Genomic DNA, 16053 nt, shown 5'->3' with positions numbered 1-16053 from the left:
TCTGAACCTGTTCGAGGTCCGCGTCGTGGCCATTCGGAGAGACAGTTTCAAATATTCGCGAAAAGGGAGATTGCGAAAGACGCCGTCTACCCACAGAAGGTTGGGACGCCGAGGTCAGTCCCATCTCACCCCAAGTAAAACCAGTCTGACAGGTATTGAAGTGCGGACATAAAGGTGACAAGTCTTGGTTGTTGGGTGTTCTGCCTTCTCCAGAAACAGGTTTTACAAGCTAAATTTGTATGTTATAGGCCGTCGTGACCTACTGGAGGCAACATTTCCCAAGAATGCCCCTTATTCTGACCGTTTAGGACCAGAAAGATTTTGAAGCGGGAGTTCAGTCCTCCTGCTACAGTCAACCTGATCTCATCCACTCCCGTGGTTTCAAAGAAGCGTGTATATAAAATGACTGCCAAATTGAACCGTCCTGTTAGCTGACTGTCACGAGCCCCTGACCAGATTCATTTCTTTATTCAGTCGACCTTAAGAGCTGGGTACTGTGCTAGGCATTGAGGGTAGAGAAGGGAATGAGAACTGTGAGGCCCTCGGGGAAGGAGCAGTTAATAGCGAATTGCCTGTTCTGACACCTCTGCCTAGAGAGCTGATGCTCATGTCATAGTTAATGCAAAACTAAACTCATAAATCTCCGCCCACCTCGCTGCCAACCTTCTCCTCCTGTAATGCCTCTGTAGGAAGGGCACCACTGTCCACCAAACTGCCCTTCTCCGCTGTGCCTCACATCGAATCAGACACCGAGTCCTGTAATTCCACCACCTTAAATTTCTCCATTCTTGCCACTGCCCTAGGTCAGGCCCTCATCATTGCTTGTCTGCATTACTGCAGTAGTATGCTACCTGGTCTCTGCTTCCGTGCTTGCCTTTGATCTATCCTCCACACGGCTGCCATTTCTTCCATCACTAAAACTGTGTTGCAGTCGTCTCCAGTCGGTTTCCTCTGCTACAAGATGAACTTGAGAATAGGGATTGTGTCTTTTAATCGTTTTTATATTCTGCATTTATTCTAATACATAGCAGTTCACAAAGTGTGGTTCATGGCCTTCTGGGGATCCCCAGAACTCCAGGGGGTGTATGCAAAATCAAAGCCCTTTATAATAATACCATTATTTGCTTTTTTACTGCTGGAATTTGCAGTGATGGTGTCAAATTAATAGTAAATAAAACTTCTGGGACCTTAGCACAAATCAATGGCAAGTGGCACCAAACTCTAGTAGTCATTATTCTTCACTGCCATGCACTTGCAGTAGAAAAAAATTGCCTGCTTCACTTAAGAAGGTCCTTGATGAAATTGTAAGCATTAATTTTTTTAAAGGTCAGCCATTGAGTACATGTATTTTAACTTGCTGCTTTATTCACAGAATGGCATTTTTGCTTGAAAGAACAAGTGACAAACTTTGATCCTTCAGATTTGGATATTTGACAGATGTTTTCTTTGAAAATGAAGTCAGCCTCTCCTTTAAAAGAAAATCACTGGCAGTACTTGTTGTCAATGATAAAATTAAAGCTTTCAAATAAAAATTAAGAATTTTAGAAAACATATCTACCACTATGAACTTGACAACTTACCAATTCTTGAGACTTTTCTACAGAGAAAATTTAGTAACAAGTGGAGTTTGTATAATAAAATGTGTCAGCATATTGAATCTTTGCATAATTAAGAGCCAGTATATTCAGAGGTACAATGCGTGATGTTACAAGATCATGAGTGAGTGAAACATCCATTCAAAGTACAACTTAGACCAATAGATTTTCATATAACAGAATACAAAAAGTTCATTGATACAGTTTCAGACTCTACATGCAACTAACTTTTAAGATACTACCACTTGTGAAGAATATCTATAATTATCTGAAAAAGTTACTAAAATATTCCTCCCTTTTCCAGCTCTACATCTGTGTGAAGCCAGGTTATTTTAATGTACTTCAATCAAAACAATATAGTTAGCACAGTAGATTGAGAGCACATGAGAATTCAGCTGTCTTACATTAAGCCAGGCATTAAACAGATTTGCAGAAATCTAAAACAATGCCACCTCTCTCTTTTTTGTTTTTGAAAATATAACTGTGTTCATAAAAATGCATTAACATGGGATTGTTATTTTTAATAAATTAATAAACATTTTCATTTCTCCACTTTAATTTTTACTACTATAAATATTTATAGATATAACACACTTTTTAAAAAGTTCTTTAGAGTTCTTAATTTTTAAGTTTGTGAAGGATTCCTGAAACCAAGAAGTTTGAAAACTGCTGACCTAGAGTATGATATGTGGTGTTTTCAAATTTTGTTCTCTGTGGAGCCAGTTGCATACCACCAGTACTACCCTCCTGTGAAATCATTTAAATTCAAAACCTGTTATTCATTAAAACTTCAAGCTAGGCCCATTGTATAACCATAGTTTTTGTTATTTTATTTATTTATTTTGTTGTTGTTGTTATTTTAATATGAGTTTTCCAAGGTGATGTTTCAGAAGCACATCATAAAATGAAAAGGGAGATTGTTGCTTCACCATGGATTCAACCCTACTATTATCTTATTAGTTGAGTATGGTAATTCAACTTTTTCTTATGTTGCGCATACTTCTCATCAGACCACTCTTTTAATATTATTGAAATTAAACTTGGTTCCTTATTGTGATCTAAGAATGGACTGAAATGCTGGGTGATTGATAAACAAAGCATCTGTGATCAAAGTCAGAGTTTCTTTGTTTAAATATTTTTAATGTTTATTTAAATAATAAGATGCTTGACTGAAAATAAGCTAGGATCATTTCTTAAAAGTTTTCTTCCCTTTTTGTAATCTTCCTCTTATATATTTGGGAGGGAGAGGAGGATTATATTAAGTTGACTCCTGAATCAGTATAGATTGCAGCCATTTTTCCAAAGAGCTTTTCCCCTCTTTGCTCGGCCTTGAGCCTCTGCTCACTTTCCCATAATTCCTTAGTAAGATGATGCTCTGTGACAGAAAGGGTGTTCCCCTTAAAATACCCAAAACCACACTATTGACATATGACCTTACCTTTACAACTTTATTGAAGGATTATAGGTAACTAAATAAATTTTAGTACCCAAGAGAAAAACTAAAACCAAATGCTCAGGGCTTCCCTGGTGGCGCAGTGGTTGAGAGTCCGCCTGCCGATGCAGGGGACACGGGTTCGTGCCCCGGTCCGGGAAGATCCCACATGCCGCGGAGCGGCTGGGCCCGTGAGCCATGGCCGCTGAGCCTGCGCATCTGGAGCCTGTGCTCCACAACGGGGGAGGCCACAACAGTGAGAGGCCCACGTACCGCAAAAAAAAAAAAAAAACACACACAAAAAATAGATGCTTAAATATGACTATTTCTAGAGTCAAAGGAAAAGAACAAAACAAACATTTCATGGGGACTGGGGGTCCCCTTCATGGACACAGAACAGTATCTGGTTGTGTTTAAATTTACTTCTCTGTTACTACTCTTTGAAGGAGCTTTCTTTAATCCCTACTGTAAAAAAAAAATCTCCATTTAGGAGGACTCTAACCTGTACCCACAGAGATTTGTTCTACCCTAGGAAGCACAGCCCAGCTCACAAACTCCATCCCCGCTGCAGAGGATAGAGGACACAATTTACAGGAGACAGGACACAGTTCTCCAATACATTTCCCTAAGTCTGAGTTTTTCAGTAAGAGGCAGTTAAGCAAAACCATCCCATTTGGCGCCTCGAGTTCTAGGCCCCTCAAGTCTCTACACCAGTGAGAAATGAAATGTACACCTTCATTCCTCCTGTAGTTTTCTGGTAACTTACTGGACCAAACACAACACACACACACATACACACACACACACACACACTCTCTCTCTCCAAGGACAAACATTTCTCAACTCTGGGACAATGGAAGAGAAACATTTTCTTAAATGATATTTCTTAAACATTTCCAGCTAAATTTACACAGATTTCCCTGCCCTTAGCAGAGATGGCCACTATACATGATTACAGAGAGAAGTCATTTCCCATTGTTCACACCAGCATTATTCGCCATAACTGAAACATGAAAGCATCTCAAATGTCCATCAATGGATTAATGGATAAGCAAAATGTGGCATATAGATACAATGGAATATTTTTCAGTCTTAAAAAGGAAGGAAATTCTGCCCTTTCCTCACCTGCCACTAGGTGTTCGGTCCTGAGGAAGCTAAGTCTGTGCTGGGGTGAGGCCCTCACTTCAGTGGCCTAGCACCACGCCCAGAAGTGCCGTCATTCTTGACATGCCCAGCAAAATGCGTAGGAGCATGAGAGACCAATGGAGGAATGTCTCCTAACAATGCCTGCCCTTCTTTATATAGCTTCTGTTATGGAATGAATGTTTATGTGTCCCCAAAATTCTTATGTTGAAGCCCCATCCCCCCATTGTGACTGTATTTGGAGATGAGGCCTGTGAGGAGGTAATAATAGTTAAATAAGATCATAAGGGTGGGACCCTAATCTGATAGGGCTGATGTCCTTATAATAGAAGATGAAGATATGTCATCTTCTTGCTCTCTCCATTATGTGCGGACACGGTGGAAGGCAGCTGTCTACAAGCTAGGAAGAGAGCTCTCACCAGGAACCAGATCAGCCAGCATCTTGATCTTGGACTTCCCAGCCTCCAGAACTGTGAGAAATAAATTTCTACTGTTACACCCAATCTGTGATATTTTGTTATGGCAGCCCATGCTGACTGATCTACTTCTTATCAGGATAGTTGTTTCAGCACAATTCTCACCTACCCCAGGCAGCCTGTCCTGGCATTATGATTTAGGTATTCCTGCTCTGTGTTCTCATAGTGCTTTCTTTTTATCTCTGTTCTAACACATGTCACACTCTAGGTATTCATTCATTCTTTCATTCACTTGAATATAAAATATATGTATTTATTGAGCTCTTACCGTATGCCAAAGCACTCATCTTGGTACTGGGTACAAAGTTGCAAATAAAAAGTCTTTCTTCTCATGGAGCTAATAAACACATAAACTTAAGTTTAAGATAAGCAGGGCAGTTTGATTAAGAAAGACTCGGGAGAAAGGAACTACTTTTAATTTGGGGGTTAGGGAAGGCTTCGTTAAGGAGGTAACATTTGAGCTAAGACCTGGATACTGAGAAGGATAAGTCCATGAGAGAATCAAAAGGAAGAGTGTTCTAGGCAGAAGGAACAGCAAGTGCAAAGACCCTGGGTTAGGAATGGGCAAATTAGCTCGTTCAAGAAACAGAATAGATAGCAAATGTGACTGGGCATGGTAGGTGAAGGAGAGAAAGGTCAGCACCATAGCCACAGAACCAGATATAGAGCTTTTTGCTATGGTGTGTGTGATTTAATTTAAATTAAAAATTTTTTAATATAGCAGTGTGATATTATGTGTTAGTATATGTGTGGGCAATTGCCACAATATGGAATATAACTCTCAGGATGGTCAGCTAGAATTTGACTCAGGAAGGTCATATCAGAGGCAACTACTAAAAGCTAGATACCAGAGGCTTTGCAAATTTGCATAGTGAATGTTAGAAATGTGTTTTCATTGGTAAAATTATAATATGTAAATATAGAATAAAATGCTAGTTGTTAGAAATGGGTTTTTAATTGAAGATATTAGTGACATTTTATATATATATTGTACTGGCTAAAATATTTCAGAGATACTCCTGAATATACAAATTTTATCCAAAAATCCAATTTAAAAAATAAACAAAGGACTCAAATAGACACTTCTTCAAAGAAGATATACAAATAGCCAATAAGCATATGAAAAAAATGCTCAACATCGCTAATCATTGGGTAAATGCAAATCAAGTTCACAATGATATACCACTTCATATCAATTAGAATGGCTATTATCAAAAATACAGAAAATAACAAGTCGTACCAGGATAAGTGCACTCTTGTGCCCTTCTGGTGGGAATATAAAATGGTGCGCCATTTTGGAAAACAGTATGGTGATTTCTCAAAAAACTAAACAGAATTACCATATGATCCAACAATTTCACTTCTGGATGTATATCCAAAAGAAGTGAAAGTTGGGACTTGAACACCCATGTTTATAGCAGCATTATTCACAAAAATCAAAAAGTGGAAGCAACTCAAGTGTCCATTGACAGATAAATGGATAAACAAAATACGGTGTATATATACACAATGGAATATTATTCAAGCTTAAAAATGGATGAAATTCTGATACACACTACAACATAGATGAACCTTGAAGACATTATGCTTAATGAAATAAGCCTGACATAAAAAGACAAATATTGTATGATTCCACTTCTGTGAGATACCTAGAGACAGAAAGTAGTATGTGGTTACAAAGGTTGAGGAGAAGGGCAAAGGGAGAGTTATGGTTTAATGGGTTTGGGGTTTCAATTTGGGATGATGAAAAGTTATTGAGGTAAATGGTGGTGATTGTTGCACAACAGTGTGAATGTACTTAATGCCACTTAAAAATGGTCACGATGGTAAATTTTATGAGTGCTTTACTAGAATTAAAAAAAAAATTCCATCCAGCCCCATAGCCTGTTCTGTTAAGGATGACTCTCCAGGCTCAATCCCTAAATTGTCATTTGTCCAGCTAAGGATTTGGAAGATTCTGGTTGCCTAAAATAGACTATAAGGTTAACTGGATCTTGCCTCTAGTATATTGTCACATTTGCCTCCAATGTATCTTTCCTGAAAGGTGTGGTTAGAATACTAAAAAATGACAGAGCTGGGACTTCATATATTACATAACTTTGTGTGTGTGTGTGTGTGTGTGTGTGTGTGTGTGTGTGTGTGTGTGTGTGTAAGAATTGTCCAAGCAAGTGCTTCATTGATAGAGTGAGGTTTTGGGGGAATGTAACTAAACCTCACTCACCTGAAACTATTGATGGCTACCCCTGTCTACCAAAAACAAAACAAAACAAACAAAAAATTAATATTCCTGAAAATATTGGTACACTGAGCAAGATTATGTTCAGATAAATTTCAAAAGAAGTGAGAACTCTAATTTCTGTAAGAAGCCGAACTTTGAAATGTGGAAAATAACACATGCATGCTAGCTAGTATGCTTTTGGGTATGTGTTCTATAAAGCAGGGGTCCCCTACCCCCGAGTCAAGGACTGGTAGCCAAGCTGAGGACTGGGCCGAGGACATGTTAGGAACTGGGCTGCACTGCAGGAGGTGAGTGGCAGGTGAGCAAGTGAAGTTTCATCTGCCGCTCTCCGTTGTTCCCCATCGCTCCCATTACCACCTGAACCATCCCCCTGCCTCCGTCCGTGGAAAAATTGTCTTCCACAAAACAAGTCCTTGGTGCCAGAAAGGTTGGGGACCACTGCTATAAAGGATGGGGGATAGTTAGAAACAAACTCATGTACCTAACTGTCGAAAAGCTGTAGTAACTGGTGGTGAAAGCATTGTGCCAGTCTGACTTTGAGGAGGCTTAATCACCTCTTCTGTGTTTAGGTTGAGGTTAAAGATTTAATGAAGGAAGAAAGAATGTTGCCGTAGTTGAGGCTAGAATGCATAGCATAAGTGGAAAGAGAATAATGTGGAGAAGTGAAAGTAGCCATATTCATCCACAAGCAGAGCCGTTGCCTAGGGATATGACAAGATTATTTTCTGAGAGACTATCAGCAAGAACACAAAAATTAATAGAGTGAGAATTCGACAGAGGGCACAAAGTTGCAAAGTGAGGACATTAAAGTTTACACAAAGCTCCAGTTACAAACTATAAAAAAATAATTTGCTCAAGACAAGGAAAAGTAGGATGGAATTTAGTTACCCAGAAGAGACCTAAAGAAGGAGACATTGTTCTGTTAATAGGGTATATTTAGGACCTTAAGCAGCCACCACCATATGGGAGACTGAGAAGAAACTTAAACTAAGGTCCTCAAAACGAAGGAAGAAAACTTCAGCTACGTCATCCTGCTTTTTGGTTCTTGCAGGAAACACTGGCCCAAAGCCAATATTATTATAATTTTTTAAGCAAAGAGATGGAAAAGCATTCCAGAAATGATATACATAGAAACTAGGAGTTCTGCTTCTATTTAGGATGAAGAAAACCACATAAGAACATTGCCTCCTTCTTAAATCCAAACTCCAGGGGAAAAAAAATTTCAAAAATGATAGCTTTTGAAACCATTAGAGAGCCGTGGTTGCAAGGTAACCAAGCAAACCGAATTTAAGTATTGACAAACTCCTCTGAGGAGAGATGTGACTCTTGAACCATTTCAGTTTTGGGAGAGCCAAGAAAAATTAAGTGGTCACCATAGAAGCATGTAAGAGTAATGTGCTAACATTATTAAAATGAATTTCTTAGGGCCAAGCTATTTTTCGTCAAATAGAAAATTCGTCGAGAGAAAATTTGGATTAAAATAAATATTAAAGGGAATTCTTTAGGCAGGAGGAAAATGATTCGAGATGGAAGGATAGAAATGCAGGAAGGAATGAAGAACGCTGGGAGAAATAATTGTATATATGTGCATATATATTGACTTTAAAAGCAACAATTATAAAGTTAGCCAATTTAAATATAGAATTAAATGCATGATAACACAACAAGTGAAGAGGAGAGAACACACATTAAGGAGTTTTAGCTCTTGCATATTTGCTATATGTATATTGTGATTTCTAATGTAATCTCTAAAAGAATAGCAATAAAATTAATACAAAAAAGAATAAAAATGATTGGTAAAATTAAGACAGATCAAGAGAATAAACACAAAACAGATGAGACAAATAGAAAACATATAGCAAGATGGTAGATATAAAACTAAATATATTGAGTGATGTCAGTGAAAATGGCAGTCAAAAGTTCCTAAAATTCTCCCCTCAAAAATAACAAGAAAACAGACCCCAAAAATGTCAGAATCAATTTTTTCAGAACTCTGAAAATTAACCAAAACCTGTCAGCAATCCATGGAGCATTTATTTATTATTTAAGTTTATTTATTTATTTTTTGGCAGCATTGGTTGCTGCGCGTGGGCTTTCTCTAGTTGTGTTGAGTGGGGGCTACTCTTTGTTGCAGTGCGCGGGCTTCTCATTGTGGTGGCTTCTCTTGTGGAGCACAGGCTCTAGGCGCATGGGCTTCAGTAATTGTGGCATGTGGGCTCAGTAGTTGTGGCTTGCAGGCTCTAGAGCGCAGGCTCAGTAGTTGTGGTGCACGGGCTTAGTTGCTCCGCGGCATGTGGGATCTTCCTGGACCAGGGCTTGAACCCGTGTCCCCTGCATTGGCAGGTGGATTCTTAACCACTGCACCACCAGGGAAGCCCAGCAGCTGGATTCTTAACCACTGCGCCACCAGGGAAGTCCCATGGAGGATTTATTAAAGAAAAGCCGCTGTAGGGACTTCCTACAACTAAAGAGCCCTACCAGCGCAACCAAATAAATAAATTTTATTTTTTTAAAAAAAGGAAAAGCAGCCGTATCTTGATAAGAACAGCAAGCTTAGTGGTGTTTTAACGTACTTTGCTCCCCATCCTCCCTCTGCAGTAGCTTTGAAAACTAACCACATGCAGTCACTGGAGGGAGCAAAAGGATTTACATTGGTGAAAACCCTATTAATATAGACTTACATAGGTGTAAATCTTCATGATCTTGGATTAGAAAATGGTTTCTTATATGTAACACCTAAAGTACAAGCAATAGAAAAGTAGGTAAATAGAACTTAATCAAAGTTTAAAACTTTTATACTTCAAAGGACACTATCAAGAAAATGAAAAAGCAACCCACAGAATGCAAGAAAATTTTTGTAAATCATACATCTGATAAGGGACTTGTATCTAGACTACAAAACGAGCTATTACAACTCAATAAAGACAAACATAACCCAATTTAAAAATAGGCAAAGAATCTGAATAGATAATTCTCCAAAGAAGATATAGTAATGGCCAATAAGCACATTAAAAGATGCTCAACAGCATTAGCCATGAGGCAACTGCAAATCAAAATCACAATGAGAGGATAAAATGACGCATGGGACAGAGTGAGGTGCAGTCGTTCACCTAGGCTTCAGCCCGGCTTCTGGAGATGAAATGATGTGATTCCTGGGATTTGCTTCAAAATAATCTGACCTATTGGAAAATTCTATGAGAGAAGCTCAGAAGAGCCAGCTCTGTGCCTGTGGATGTCATGTGCCATAGGAATTGATGTTTTCAGTGGTTATGAAGAATAGTGGTCCTTTGTGTTCATAGTAAAGTTTGCAAGTAATGATGTTTTTCTTCCAGTGAGCATTTGGGATCCCATGCCGCCTGCAGGGGAAGTGTGGAATCCTAACCACTGGACTACCTGGGAACTCCCAGTACTAGACCTTTTGGAAGGAGTTGGAGAGTAGGGGTAGTGGCTCAGAAAGAGCTTCTCTTTCAGAAATGTGGCTGCTAAGCCCCAGTGCCTGTGATACTTGTGCTTCACAACCACAAACTTCGAAGGTGGGAGTCAATCATTTTGATAAGTCTCCTGAAAGGAACAGCTAGCAGGAGCTGAACCCTTTTTCCATTTGGCCTCGTGGCAAAGGCAGAGATCACACCAGCAGCTCCACACAGTATGATGTGCTCACTAGTGCCCTCTGAACAATCTTCTGGTACCTTGCCTAAAGACAATGCCCCATTTTGTTGGGATTCCTTGGATGAGGATGGATTGGATGACTCCTTGCTGGAACTGTCTGATGGAAAAGATGATGGCCATTTCAGTTTCACGGAGGAAGATTCAGGAGCTTTTGAAGGATGATGACCTATCAAATGAGCACTTTTCTTGGGGAGGAGGCTTGTCTAACGATGACAGCAGGAATGTTGAGAAGGGAGGGAAAGGGAGTCAAATTCCACTTGATACTCCCCAAGAGAAAAATTCATTGTACAGCTTGGGACCAGAAGCTGAGACCTCTGGCCTCTTCAAACTACCTCAACTAAATACATCAGCTGGTCATGGACCAACTCCTACTAAACCATTGAACAGACGCTTTGCACTAGAAAAGAATCTTATAAAAGTTACAGTTGCACCATTTGATCCAACAGTTTGTGATGTTGCACTTGATAAGGACAAGACTGATACATCCGAAGTTACTGAAAAACCCTCCTCCCTTGGAGAAGAGATGAGAGAAGATGGTCTTAGCCTAAGTGAGAGCACAGTTTTCACAGAATCTGAAGGGATCAGCCCCAATAATTCTGCCTATGATGGGCCCCCACTCCCTTCTTCAAACAGTAAGTTTCAACAAACTGTCTCTGATAAAAATATATCTAACAGTAAGAAGCCTACACCTGTAACCTCTCAGATATTGAACCATTCAAAGACTCCTTCTAATATGGGGTCATCCTGGAGAAATGGATCACATAAATCAAGTTTTGAAATGAGGTTTCCAGTTGTTTCCAGTTCATCAAACAAACATTTTCTTGACAAAGATTCTGGGAAGCTGAAGGTACATGAAAAAAGACTAGGCAAGGTCATTCCTGTTCTGCAAACCAAAACAAGGACTAATATTCTGACGTTTTCACCATCAGATCTAAAAAAGCAGAAGCAAAGTTATCTCAGGAATGTCATTGCTCATATAGAAGACCCAGTGAACTCTAACCAAGGTACCTTGGGGGAGCTGTGTGCCTTGATGGATCACGTTTATCACATACAGAACCCAAAATGGCAGCATCCTTTGGACCTCACCAGGTGAAACTATGCCTGGTTCCAACAGAAATCTCTGCAAAAATACAATCTGACTCAGTGGGTTGACGGGAACATGTGAAGCCACCATCGGTTCCAGCGTCTACCAGATTTCCTGTACAGTCCATTTGTCTCCTCCCATCAGCAGTGAAGGTCCCTATCCAGGGTCCTGTCCAGAGCAGCATCTCATCTTCTGCTGCTTTGTGCTTTGTAGATTTTAAAATTTATTTTTCACAACATTTTTATTTAAAGAACTTGTCACCTTTTGGAAATGCCCATTGCTGACTTGAAATTTTTTGTATAAGGTCCTTCCTGTTTGTGTGTGTCTATGCATTTAAGCAGTGTTGAGTTGATATAGTTTTAATTTTTTAATTTAAATTGAAGGTGGCTACCGCCTGAAAGCCAGCATTAAGTCAAAACACCCAGGCTCAAGCAAAACACCCACCTCTGTGCAGAGGTGAAGTCTACTTCTGGTGCCCAGAAGAAATCATCTTTTAATCTCCTATGAGGAAGAGATTCTTTATCAGGCTGCAAGCCAGTGTTAATTATTGCTGGTGACTTATAAATGGATACAAGTCACTTTTAGCAACCCCTCTTACTTTTTTTATTTGAATCTCCGAATACCTGTCAGTATTTTAAAAGTTGGTAATCCAGCACATCTGAAGAGTTGAAAGGACAAATTAAAAGTGTAAATCTTCTCTTCTTTTTGTACCTACTAGCTGCCTTTATTTTTTGGCTTTTTTTTTATTCTTCATTAAATTTATTTTGCACAATAGTGTTTACAAATCTTGTACATCTTAACTCTAATAGAAGAATAGCAATAACAACCCCTGTTGACTAACAACCCCTGTTGATGACTAACAACCCCTGTTGATTTGCAGTCTTGTGACTGTTTGCCTTCTCTGCCTTTCTTCAAGGATTTTCCTTCTTTTTTCCCCAGTGACCTTAGGGCTCTACCAGCATATTCCTGTATCCTGTTAGACATAGATATGCCTCTTAAGAAAAGCCTTACTGTACTCATTATTGAAGAACCACCTACCCAGAGTCTTGACTCTAGGACAGGCCAGAAAGCAGTGCTATTGAGAGGTGTCAGTTGGTCTTCAGTTTCATCTGCTGAACCCCAACTTCAAGTATGAGTTGACATATTAGTCAGTGAGCTTCCATCCTGTGGGAGAGACTTTGGAGAAGCTGTCTTTTGTCTCCATTATTAGTTAATAAGAGGTGCCTTTTGGTCCAGGATGTTACCATCTCCTTACTTGGTCAAATCTCTGATGTACAGTTTTACAAAACTACTAAAGTGGATCTAAAATAGTTTTGATTAAGCCTGTGCTCAAAGCATTACCTGATCTTGAGGGTAATGCTATGTGCAGCTATCTTAATGGATGTCTTAGGAGTTTGTTATTCTCTTTACAGACAGCTCTAGACATCTCTTGGGAGATGTCTGGCATTTGTGCTGCTGTTCACTCTCTGTGAAGGTTGTACCTAGTTGCTATAGCACGGCCTGTGATACTGGTCTCACTGCCTCTGTCTGGTTTTGTTCTTCCATAAGCCCCATCTTTGTATGCCAGTAACCCATCTTAAACATCCTACCCTGCTTTAGAAACTGACTTGGGAGAAACTTGGTCATAGTTACCAGTAAACTTAGATGGACATCCCTAAGTGTTAACTATTTCTATCCAGTCAAGGATTCTCTTTTCCTTCAACATTTGGTTTAGAGTCTGGGACCAAAATGCAAAGGGGAAGAGTTCTGTTCAAAGGCAAGAGTCAAAATCTGTTATTTCAGTTGGCATTGCCTATATCAGTCACTTCTCCAGGTTTCCGTAAATTAGCTTGATGGAATGGGACAAACATCCACCTTTGGAACTATAGCATAGTTAGAATTCATTGTTACTGGAATAACTAGCATTGCAGTTGTCTTGTTCCCCACAGATAACCAAGGAGTAAAGGGACAGCCTTTTGCTTAGGCAAAAGTCTAAGACTCATGTTCCTGCCTCCCTGGTACAGGAGGGTTTAAGACTGATATGTAATGGGAGCATCACTTTTGCCAAATCAAATGAGTGACGGGTTAACGAGAAAATGTGACAATCACATTTTGTCTTTGCTCAAATAATTCTGTTTTTCCAAAGCTTTAGCAGCTTACTTAAATCTGTTAGACTGGGGAAGGAGAAAACTGTTCCCTAGCAGTTAACGTGGTATTCTTTAAGAAGAAAAACAAAGCCAAAGAAAACTCATTATTAGGCATGTTTGCCTTAAAGACAGTAGTGGGTAGAATCTAGAGTTTTAATCTGTTTTTAAAAGCTACATATCTCATATTTGGTGTTGGCCTCTAAGTCTAATTTTCATGTAGAATTCTTGCCATGTTGTTTTATTTGCATAAGCATTGTGTGCATTTAACTGCCTACCTAGCCTTCTTCATCTGTGATGACTTCTCGCCACAGGGATCTTGACAATACAGAGTATGAATGTGCTGTTTACATAGTTTACTTGTAAGTAAAGAGCCTGAAATAACCTGTAGTTCTGCATCTAATGCGGACCCCAATTTACTTTGGTTGTTGTCAGGATCAATTATGAAACTGAAGTTTGGTGCCTCCTCTTTATCATGTTTTTCCCCTTGTAGCAGTTATGTTTAATGTCATTAAAAAGAAATAAAAGTTCTTGTCAGTGAAAAAAAAATCACGATGAGATACCATGTCATGGGATGTATATAATAAAAAACAAAATTTTAATGAAAATAACAAGTGTTGGAGAGGATGTGAAGAGATTGAAACCCTCATATATTGCTGATGGGAATAGAAATGGGTTCTGCCACTGTGGAAAACCATTTGATGGTTCCTCAAAAAGTTAAACATAGAGTTATCATATGACCCAGGAATTCCACTTCTAGTTATACACCCAAAATAATTTTTTAAAGATGTTTAAACAAAAACTTGTAAATGAATGTTCATAGCAACTAAAACGTGGAAACAACCCAAATTTCCATCAACTGATGGATAAACAGAATACAATAGAACATTATTCAGCCATAAAATGGAATAAAATATTGATGCATGCTCCAACAAGAGGTCATGTATTATATGATTCCATTTATATGAAACATCTAGAGTAGGCAAATCCATAGAGACAGAAAGCAGATTATTAGTTGCCAGGGGCCAGGGGGAAGGGAAAATGGAGAGTGACTGCTAATGGTCCTGCGGTTTCTTTCTGAAGTGATGAAAATATTCTGGAATTAGATGGTGGTGAAAGGTACACAACTCAACTAATTATACACTTTAAAAGGATGACTGTTAAAAATAAAAGATGACTGTTATGGCATGTGAATATATCTTAAAAACCCACCCCAAAATATCAGTAATTAAATGGAAATAGATACTCAAATCAAAAAGCTAAAATTGTCAGACCGATTAAAAAACAAAATGTAACTATACAAAAAATATTTTATGGGAAATCTTTCAGGATCTAGACATCAGTTTCCAAGATATTGATATAATATCAAGTTCATCAAAAATAGGAGAGGAGGAAGTCCAATTGCAAAGTGGCAGATTCTGTCATGTACCAACATGAACACACAGTTAACTACAGTATTTAATATGGCTGCTATATTAGAGATTTAAATTTCGCCTGTCATAGATTTAATATATTTGGTCTTTGAGTCATGTTTTGCTCTAGTATATGCTTAATTATTTCAAATTGCTTTTATTCTTTCATTACTAATGTTATGAATATTATTGTATAATATATTTATAGCATAATAATTAAAGAAATAAGTTCTCATAACCATTATTTTCTAGATATTTTTGTAATTACATTGCAAATCTTATTTTTGTTCCAAGATTTGATCTCAGGGAGAGGGGAGAGGATATGATCTGGGGTAAGTCTTAGGGAAGATGCATGGAAATTAGCCAGGAGAGGTAGGTATTCAGAGAAAAGGAGAACATGTTCCATGCAGAAATAAGAGTAAAGGCAAACGAGAGAATGAGAGTTCATCGCATATCTGAGGAGTTTCGAAAAGCTTGGCTTGACTGGAGAATAATGGGGAAAGAATGGAGTGATCTAGGCTATAAAAGAAATAATTTTAAATTTTGATCAGGAGGTTGATATGGTTAGATCTGTGTTTTTAAAAGATAAATCTGGCAGCAAAATACAGTATGGTTTGGGTGAGTCTATAGGATAGGACATCCGTTTAAAAGGCTGTTGTAGCAATATGGCAAGAGACGATAAGAGCTGGGCACAATGAAAGTGCTTTCATTGTTCTGATGTTATCCAGCTTTCTCTCTCTCTCTCTCTCTTTCTCTCTTCAGACCAAAGTTACCCCTAGAAAATTTTCTGGTCTTTATATCTGTATCTCTGAATGAAGGGTAGAGAACCTGGTTTATATCACTTAGTTATTCTAGGTCTTAATTTTCTTATTTGTAAAAT

The 16053-nt window shown here is 38.6% G+C and overlaps 1 pseudogene; it reads left to right on the top strand.

The window, feature by feature from the left end:
- Window positions 1–46: 46 nt before the first annotated feature.
- Window positions 47–16000, top strand: LOC109548639 (S100P-binding protein pseudogene; annotated as a pseudogene).
- The last annotated feature ends 53 nt before the right edge of the window (window positions 16001–16053 follow it).

Source organism: Tursiops truncatus, chromosome 9 (assembly GCF_011762595.2).
Source record: "Tursiops truncatus isolate mTurTru1 chromosome 9, mTurTru1.mat.Y, whole genome shotgun sequence".
In the NCBI taxonomy this organism is placed as follows: domain Eukaryota; kingdom Metazoa; phylum Chordata; class Mammalia; order Artiodactyla; family Delphinidae; genus Tursiops; species Tursiops truncatus.
Note: the sequence above shows the minus strand (reverse complement) of the source record. Positions and strands in the feature narration are given on the sequence as shown.